Genomic DNA, 9,960 nt, shown 5'->3' on the forward strand with positions numbered 1-9,960 from the left:
ATGGGAAGAATGTTTGATTACCATCCCACATCCAGAGCAGGTGAATGCCTCTCCCAGTGTGACTGTGTCGAAGAATATCCAAATAAGGCGGGTAATTGAATCCCTTCTCACAGTCCCGATATTTCTATGGTTTCTCCATGGCGCAGCTGTACGTGTATCTCTCCACGTTGTACAATCATTTGAAGCTTCGTCCACACACAGAAAGCTTGTAGGGATTTGCTCTATTATGAATGGTATGCTTTTTCTCAGACTGTGCAACTGGTTAAAACTCTTTCCGCAGTCAGTGCACTGGAACATTCTCACTAGGGTGCATGTTGTCTCAGAGCTCTTCCAGTCACAATAATCTTTCCCCAAAGACAGAACAGACAGTTTTCCTCTTTGCCCTTTTCAGTAGTACACTCAGGAACCCCTCCCTCTGCTTTCCCAGAAGGAGCTGTTATGAAGGAACATAGGAACGAAAGGAGGCCATTTAGCCCCTCAAGCCGGTTCCAGTTTCAGTTGGAGAATGGACGATCAGAATATTAACTCCATTTACACACCTTGTTTGCTAACCCTTCATATCCTTGCTGAACCAAATGTTCATCAATCGCAGAGTTCAAAATTTTAATTGAGCACCAGACTCAGCAGCTGTTTGGAGAGGGGATTCCAAAAATCCACTGCCATTTTTGTGAAGCAGTCATAGAGTCTTAGGGTTATACAGCACAGAAAATGGCCCTCCGTTGTTTAGTGCAGCACTTACCTTTAGCTCAGAGTCAGCGGCTCTCTTTGCCTCCTCGTCTGCTCTTCCGTTCCTCTCCTGGATTTCCTTATCGACCTTCTGGTGAGCTTTTAATCATAACTGATGCTTCCTTCGGTAACCTGGCTTCTTCTATAAAATTCTGTATGATCTGCTCGTGTTTAATAGGATGCCCCGATGAGGTATTAAAGCCCCGTCTTCCCAAGGCTCAATATAATAGTGCACGACCCAGAAGGCATACCTACTGTCGATGGATACATTTACTCTCTTTCCTTCTGCATATCTCAGGACCTCCGTGAGTGCGAACAATTCGGCGCTGTCTAACTGTGCCACGAGGATCATTTTTGTGCTCCCGCCTCCAACCGGCCACCTTCGGATCCAATCCACGTACCTTCTGGATCCGTCCACAAACAAGTCCAAGCCTGTTTAGTGTGAGAAGAAAGTATGTGGGAAAAATGTGCTGAAGACCAAAATGAGGAGCAGTGTGGGTAACCCAACCTATAAAAAATAGAGTGCCGGCCTTGGTGGTCCAGTGGTTACGATGCAACGCTTTTACTGCTTGGCCCGGGTTCGATTCCCGGCCAGGAAACAAAGTTTCTTGTTTGGCATGGGAACGTTTAACACCATTACTTCCTTTAAAACTCCTGGATGAAGGCCATCTAGTTCAGGTCTAACAATTGTATTTATTTATTTTATTTTTTATTTATTTATTTGTTTATCGATACATCACAGAAACAGGCCCTTTGGCCCACCGAGCCTGTGCAGACCATCAACCACCCATCGATACTAACCGTACATTAATCCCATATTCCTACCATATCCCCACCTTCCCTCATTTCCACTACAACCAACCTATATTAGGGGCAATTTATAATGGCCAATTTTCCCATCAAACTGCAAGTCTTTGGCTGTGGGAGGAAACCGGAGCACCCAGCAGTTTTATCTGATGATGGTGAATGCTTTAATTTCCTCCCTCAGTTTCACTTAATGATTTTCAACTATCTTTGGCAGCTTTTCTAAGACATGTACAGTAAAATCAGATACTTACTAATAATGTTCACTGCAAAACCTACTGCTTCTCAATGTCCTGCATCTTTCATTGCTTTCCAGATAAAGCTGGAATTCATGATTCGATGTGTTTGCATCAAGCAGCTAATTCACCTGGGAACTGGAGGAGCCGAGGGAGCTGGAGAAAGAGCAGTGATAGAAGCAGAAGTAAATGTTCCCTGAAAATGGCTGAACTTGATGTGTGTCAGTTGTTTCAATTGAGCTATGACAACTGTGCATTGCCTTGCACATTCACAGGAGCCACGCAGATCCAGTTTGTCCGTTGTGCAAATTGAAACGTGACCGTCCACAGATTGTGTGACTGTTTCAGCTCAGTGCGCATTTCATGTTCACTTGGCACTGACATTGGTTGAGCAGGACTTCTGTATTGTGATTTAATATACTGTTTTGTGTGAGAAGAAATTCAGTGTGCAATGTGCTCTGAAGTGAAGAATGAGAAACAGTGTGGATGACCTAACTAACAGAGCGAGATAGTTCAGCGTCCCTGGTGGTCTAGTGGTTAGGATTTGGCGCTTTCACCACTGCGGCCCGGGTTCGATTCCCGGTCAGGGAACACAGTTTCTTGTTTAGCAGGGGAACGTTTACCACCATTACTTCTTTGGCGAATCAAAACAGACAATGTCCGGGCCCGGCTGAGTCTGTGGACTCAGAAATACAATTCAAGCTCCAGGTCGCTCTTGATTCGACAGAGCTGAACTTGTCAGAGTTGCAAAAGATTGCTAACAATTGCAGACACAGCTTGGGGCATTAAAGAAAACAAGGGAAGAACTGCGGAGTTTTGCAAGACACAGCAACATAATGACTGCAGGGACGATGATGCAAAGAAAAGGTGGATGATAACGGGGCAGCATTTTGTGCCTGCTGTTCAAACCGCTACTATTTGCTCCCAGATCAACAAAACGGAGCCGCTCTATCATAGAAGCACGCCAGGTGCAATGGCCTCTCCCAGTGCAGTACCTTTCTGTAATTGTTTGTTTGTTTGTCCCATGCTGGTTTTCCAAATAGCCTGCTATAATCTCCATAATAATCAATTCTTGTAATTTCCCTTTGCCAGTTATTAGGATAACTGCCCTATACTTTCCTGATTTCTGTCCCTGTCATTTCATGAATAATGAAATTACATGTGCTGTTTCCCAGTCCACTGGGGCCTACCTGAATCTAAGTAGTTTTGGAAGATTATAAACAAAGCCTCAACTATTTCTGCAGCCACTTCCTTTAAAACTCTAGGATGCAGGCCATCTGGTTCTGGGGACTTGTCAGCCTTCAGGTCTAACAATTGTATTTATTTATTTTATTTTATTTATTTATTTGTTTATGGATACATCACTGAAACAGGCCCTTCGGCCCACCGAGTCTGTGCCGACCATCAACCACCCATTGATACTAACCGTACATTAATCCCATATTCGTACCATAACTCCACTTTCCCTCATTTCCCCTACAACCTAACTATATTAGGGGCAATTTATAAAGGCCAACTTGCCTATCGCCCTGCAAGTCTTTGGCTGTGGGAGGAAACCCAACAGTTTTATCTGATAATGGTGAATGCTTTAATTTCCTCCCTCAGTTTCACTTAATGATTTTCAACTATCCTTGGCAGCTTTTCTAAGACATGTATAGTAAAAACAGATACTTAGTAATAATGTTCGCTGCAAAACCTACTGCTTCTCAATGTCCTGCATCTTTCATTGCTTTCCAAATAAAGCTGGAATTCATGATTCGATATGTTTGCATCAAGCAGCTAATTCACCTGGGAACTGGAGGAGCCGAGGGAGCTGGAGAAAGAGCAGTGATAGAAGCAGAAGTAAATGTTCCCTGAAAATGGCTGAACTTGATGTGTGTCAGTTGTTTCAATTGAGCTATGACAACTGTGCATTGCCTTGCACATTCACAGGAGCCACGCAGATCCGGTTTGTATGTTGTGCAAATTGAAACGTGACCGTCCACAGATTGTGTGACTGTTTCAGCTCAGTGCGCATTTCATGTTCACTTGGCGCTGACATTGGTTGAGCAGGACTTCTGTATTGTGATTTAATATACTGTTTTGTGTGAGAAGAAATTCAGTGTGCAATGTGCTCTGAAGTGAAGAATGAGAAACAGTGTGGATGACCTAACTTACAGAGAGAGGTAGTTCAGCGTCCCTGGTGGTCTAGTGGTTAGGATTCGGCGCTTTCACCACTGCGGCCCGGGTTCGATTCCCGGCCAGGGAGTGATGTTTCTTGTTTGGCAGGGGAACGTTTACCACCATTGCTTCTTTGGCGAATCAAAGCAGACAATGTCCGGGCCCGGCTGAGTCTGTGGACTCAGAAATACAATTCAAGCTCCAGGTCGCTCTTGATTCGACAGAGCTGAACTTGTCAGAGTTGCAAAAGATCGCTAACAATTGCAGACACAGCTTGGGGCATTAAAGAAAACAAGGGAAGAGCTGCGGAGTTTTGCAAGACACAGCAACATAATGACTGCAGGGACGATGATGCAAAGAAAAGGTGGATGATGACGGGGCAGCATTTTGTGCCTGCTGTTCAAACCGCTACTATTTGCTCCCAGATCAACCAAACGGAGCTGCTCTATCATAGAAGCACGCCAGGTGCAATTGCCTCTCCCTGTGCAGTACCTTTCTGTAATTGTTTGTTTGTCAACACCAGTGCATAGTCCCATGCTGGTTTTCCAAATAGCCTGCTTTAATCTCCATAATAATCAATTCTTGTACTTTCCCTTTGCCAGTTATTAGGATAACTGCCCTATACTTTCCTGATTTCTGTCCCTGTCATTTCATGAATAATGAAATTACATGTGCTGTTTCCCAGTCCACTGGGACCTTCCAGAATCTAAGTAGTTTTGGAAGATTATAAACAAAGCCTCAACTATCTCTGCAGCCACTTCCTTTAAAACTCTAGGATGCAGGCCATCTGGTTCTGGGGACTTGTCAGCCTTCAGGTCTAACAATTGTATTTATTTATTTTATTTTTATTTATTTATTTGTTTATGGATACATCACGGAAACAGGCCCTTCGGCCCACCGAGTCTGTGCCGACCATCAACCACCCATTTATACTAATCCTGCATTAATCCCATATTCCTCCCATATCCCCACCTTCCCTCATTTCCCCTACAACCTACGTATACTAGGGGCAATTTATAATGGCCAATTTGCCTATCAACCTGCAAGTCTTTGGCTGTGGGAGGAAACCGGAGCACCCAGCAGCTTTTATCTGATAATGGTGAATGCTTTAATTTCCTCCCTCTGTTTCACTTAATGATTTTCAACTATCTTTGGCAGCTTTTCTAAGACATGTATAGTAAAAACAGACACTTACTAATAATGTTAGCTGCAAACCACTGCTGCTCAATGTCCTGCATCTTTCATTGCACACCCTGCTTTCCAGATAAAGCTGGAATTCATGATTCGATGTGTTTGCATCAAGCAGCTAATTCACCTGGGAACTGGAGGAGCCGAGGGAGCTGGAGAAAGAGCAGTGATAGAAGCTGAAGCAAATGTTACCTGAAAATGGCTGAATTTGATGTGTGCCAGTTGTTTCAATTGAGCTATGACAACTGTGCATTGCCTTTGACATTCACAGGAGCAACGCGGATCCGGTTTGTACGTTGTGAAAATTGAAACGTGACCGTCCACAGCTTGTGTGACTGTTTCAGCTCTGTGCGCATTTCATGTTCACTTGGCGCTGACATTGGTGGAGCAGGACTTCTGTATTGTGATTTAATATACTGTTTTGTGTGAGAAGAAATTCAGTGTACAAAGTGCTCTGAAGTGACCAATGAGAAACAGTGTGGATGACCTCACCTACAGAGGGGCTCACGCAGCGTTTTCACCACTGCAGCCCGGTTTGATTCCCGGCCAGAGAACAAAGTTTCCTGTTTGGCATGAAAACGTTTACCACCATTACTTCTTTGGCGAAACATAGCAGAGAATGTTTGGACCCTCGAGCAGTGTCTGTGGACTCAGAAATACAATTAAAGCTCCAGGTCGCTCTTGATTTGGCAGAGCTGAACTAGTCAGAGTTGCAAAAGATCGATAGTGGCGAATGCGATCCTGTCCCGTGGAAGGTGCTGTCTCTCCAGATGTATCACTCCGTCCATGGCTTTGATGGATCTCCTGTTCATTATCACTGCCGTGATGTTGGACCGGATTCCTAGTAATCACATTCCAGGTAGCATCCTGGCCTTTACTTCCATGTGCAGTCTCAGGATTAGGTTCATTTATGCATCCAGAGACTCTACCATCTTGTTAACGGCCAATTTCACCTTTGATCGATTTGAAGTAATTTGTTGTCGGAGCCAGAAACAAAATATTGCACTGAAAAAATGGTGGCTGTGATTATTGGAACGACCTGAACGTCCGTTGGGTTATTTAATCAATATACCATGGTATTTTATGCACGAAGCGATCTACATAACTGAAAATGTCTGGTAATATTGCAGACTGAAAGATTTGCATTTTACTCTACGAATAGCGTCAGGTTTTCAATGGACTGACACGATTTCAACCCCTTTCTTTATGATTCTTTTGCTCAATGCTCTGACCTTCAGACTTAATCTAGCTTCCCATAAAACACACAACAAACTCCAGCCACAGTAAAGAATGGAATCCAAGTGACGCATTGATGGAAAGCCAGAGGAAATCCATCCATTTACTCTTTGCCATGTCAAGCAGTGTCATCTTCATGTAGATGATATACGCTTGCAGCAACATTGCTTTGATTCTAATCGTTCTTCTCTTGGGAAGTGGAGTACAAGATTTCCACAGCTTCAGCACTTTAAATCAAGCATTTATTGTGGACTTAAATCATGACACGGCAGAAAGCGAAAACGTCACATATGAGCTTGTACGAGTAATTATTCACATGCAGCCCAACAACTACTGTTGTGATGAACACGTTTATACACCCAATTCTTAATTTTTTATTCTTTCATGGGATGCTGGTTAGGCCAGCATTTATTATCCATCCCTAATTGCCCTTGCGAAGGTGCTGGTGAGCCACTTTCTTGAACTGCCACTGTCCAGTTGGTGTCGGTACACCCATAGTGCTGTTAGGAAACGAGTTCCATAAATTTGACCCGTCGACAGTGAAGGAATGGCAATATATTTCCAAGCCAAGATGGTGTGTGGCTGGTGTTGATTCAGCTCATTCTATTGGTAACATCAATTTATTGTATGTTTAGAAACAAGGCTGCAACTGAACAATGCTGTTGCACAGGCTAATATGACTGCAAATTTTAAGCAGATATCTCCTGGCAAAATAACCGAGAGAAGAAGCTGGAAAGTGTGGGAATGTGAGTTCATACCACCTATGTATCTCAATGTACATCGTTGTTTATAGGACTAGCACATGATGAGGTAAAACAGCTTTCAATTCAGCTGAACTGGGATGCTGTGCAAAGGATCAGAAGCTGACGGAATGGGAAGGTCACTGTTCCATGTTTTGAGGTCTTGGACATGTTGGTGTGGTCATTCTTTATGGTAATAAAGTGACTGAAGAACCTAAGTGGATCATATGACCGTGGTAACATAATTATTCGGAGAGATTGAAATGAACTTTGATATTCTTTGAAGCATGCTTCTATTTAATTGTGTGTATTTATTTCAATATTTATAATCCTAGGTTAGATGCTAGGACTCTCAGTTCGAGAGTCATCGGCTTGAAAACCCACTGAGGACTCTAGTCCACAGTCTATGTTGCCATTATGAAGCATTGAGGGAGTGCTACAGTACGGGAAATGTAGTTCTTACATGAGACGTTAAACTGATGCACCAGTTTGGTAGTTGGGATGGAAATTAAGAATTGCATTGAAGAAGAATCAGAGGTCTCCTTGTATCTTCTTGACTACATGTGAACTAGCTTTGTGATTCTTTTAATATTTTGTACTTTATTGTTCCTATGCATGGAATGTAGAGATGAAAAGGTGGGATTGGTATAAGTGTTTTGAGCAAGCCACTGTTTGCTGTAGTCAGGCTGCAATTATAAAGCATAGCAGCTAGGTGCTTATAGTGAATCGTGAACTTAATAATAATGAATCAAATAATCATAAGAAATCGTACTGTATGATTTCCCTGAGTACTCATGTTGAGTTGTGCAATATGAATTAGTTAAGGACAAAGATCTGATTCTGCTGTTGTTATAATTGATGTCTCTTTTTAAAGTAGCAAAATAAAATAGAACAGGAAAGTACTCCATCAGTAATCACTGGGGTTTTCTTCGTTACCACGAATTAAAATGTTATTATTTACAGTGTGAGTGATTCTGAGCAATTGCATTCCTCACTATTGCAAAGAGCAGTTTTTTTTTTCTCGGAGCAGCTCCCAGTAATTGGCATCAGTAGCGAACAGTGTTCGGTCATTATCGTGAGTAAATAAGTAGGTAAGCAATCCCACGGCCGCTCATTTACAAATAGATGAAACTCCCAGTGGGCCAAGAATCGGCAATGAGCCAATATTTTTAACATAGTTGAAAAGTGTTTTCTGGCAGGAAGGTGAGCGGTTGACAATATATATATTTATTCAATCCGATGACATAGAGAATATGTATGATTATATAGTTATACATATATAGATACCACTGTAATCTAATGAATTACCTTGTTGCTATTGCAAATCCAAAAAAACAGCATTATAAATTGTAAATGCAATTTACTTTAGTTAGAATAATAGAAACTGATAGCGGTGAAGAAGGTGACTCACGTTGTGCTTTTTGACCAAACTGTCCAATTTAGTCCAATCCAGCTTTTCCCCACCATAACCCTGAAAATTAGTTCTTTTCCAGTCAGACTTCCTTTTGAGAGTTCGTACAGAAACTGATTTCACCACCCTGTTAGGTGGTGCATTCCAGAACTAACATCTTATCTACTTTTGCACAGATCCAATTCTGACTGTCAGCGTCAAAACCAATTTAGGAGCAATTGTGCAACTGAGATCGAACATTGATGATCAAAACAGAAAATATTGGAAATGCTCAGCAGGTCAGGTGGCATCTGTGGAGAGAGAAACAAAGTTAACGTTTCAGATCATTAACCTTTGATCATAGCCGCCCTTTAAATGCAAGGTAATGTTGCTGCTATTATAGAATCATTTGACAGCATAACATAGAAGGAGGCTGGTCGCCCGTCATGTCTGTCTCAGCTCTTTTGAAGAGCTCTCCAGTTATTTCCACTCTCCTGTCCTTTCCCCATATCCCTCCAGTTTTTAAGGCTATTGTTGAATTTGAATCCAGCACACTATCAAGTAGCGTGTCGATGTTCTTAACAACTCATTGTGGAAGAAGGTTTGATTTTCTCTCGTGTTGTTACAAGAGGTTTATCTTTGTGCTAAAGTCGTAGAATACTGTGTGTTTTAAAAAAAACGAAAATAAAAAGATTTTCAGTGCACTTTGGCACCTGCAAATAGCTGCAAATAGCTACAATTTTTGGATGTTGATTTTTTTTTAGAATAATCGGAAAGGAAGCAGTTTCAAGAAATCGAGCCAGAGGTTTGATCTTCTCAAAGCAACACTTTGAATGACAGTGACGAAACAGTGTCTGGTCACGTGATCGGATCACGAAGGCTTTTTGCTTTCACTTTGGACTTTTAAAAAAGCAGTGAGTTGGGCAAAGAGCAGGCATTTTGAAACTTAGATCTGACATGCCTGGAGACCCAGAAAAAGACTTTTCTGCAAACGGAACTGGCATCTCTTGAAAAGAAATCCTGCATTTAAAAGGTGGCCGATTTCTATTGCCTCCTGTCTCTGACGAATTCCTGCATCCGTGCGATTCCTGTTGCCTCCTGTGATTTGGTAAATCCTGGAACCTGAACAAAGCTGCTACTTCTGTGCTAATGCTAAGACTCCCGAGCAGCCAGGTTGCTGCACCCTGCTGAAAGACCTGTGTGACGCCTGCTGTAGTCGAATTGCCCTTAATGCCTACCCATCAAAGACTGTTCATCAATCTCGCCTGGCGAGATTTTGAATGGCATCCTACTATTCGACTCTTGAACGCCTCACCATACCGAAAACATGCTACCAGAACGTGACAAACTGCTTTTTTTTAATTATTCCTTCTATTCTTAAGAAACATCTGTAAACCAAAATCCTTTTTCACCCCGTTAACCGGGTTTCTTTTTGAATGAATGTATGCTTTTCATATATATATATATGTAGATTAATCTC

At 42.2% G+C, this 9,960-nt stretch overlaps 2 non-coding genes across 2 annotated transcripts; both read left to right on the plus strand.

The window, feature by feature from the left end:
• The first annotated feature begins 2,285 nt into the window (after positions 1-2,285).
• On the plus strand, positions 2,286-2,357 carry trnae-uuc (transfer RNA glutamic acid (anticodon UUC)). Its single transcript has one exon. It is a non-coding gene; the product is annotated as a tRNA-Glu (tRNA).
• A 1,585-nt stretch (positions 2,358-3,942) lies between these two features.
• Positions 3,943-4,014, plus strand: trnae-uuc (transfer RNA glutamic acid (anticodon UUC)). The gene has a single exon. It is a non-coding gene; the product is annotated as a tRNA-Glu (tRNA).
• The last annotated feature ends 5,946 nt before the right edge of the window (positions 4,015-9,960 follow it).

The sequence above is a fragment of the Heterodontus francisci genome, chromosome 34 (genome assembly GCF_036365525.1).
Source record: "Heterodontus francisci isolate sHetFra1 chromosome 34, sHetFra1.hap1, whole genome shotgun sequence".
Lineage (NCBI taxonomy): Eukaryota > Metazoa > Chordata > Chondrichthyes > Heterodontiformes > Heterodontidae > Heterodontus > Heterodontus francisci.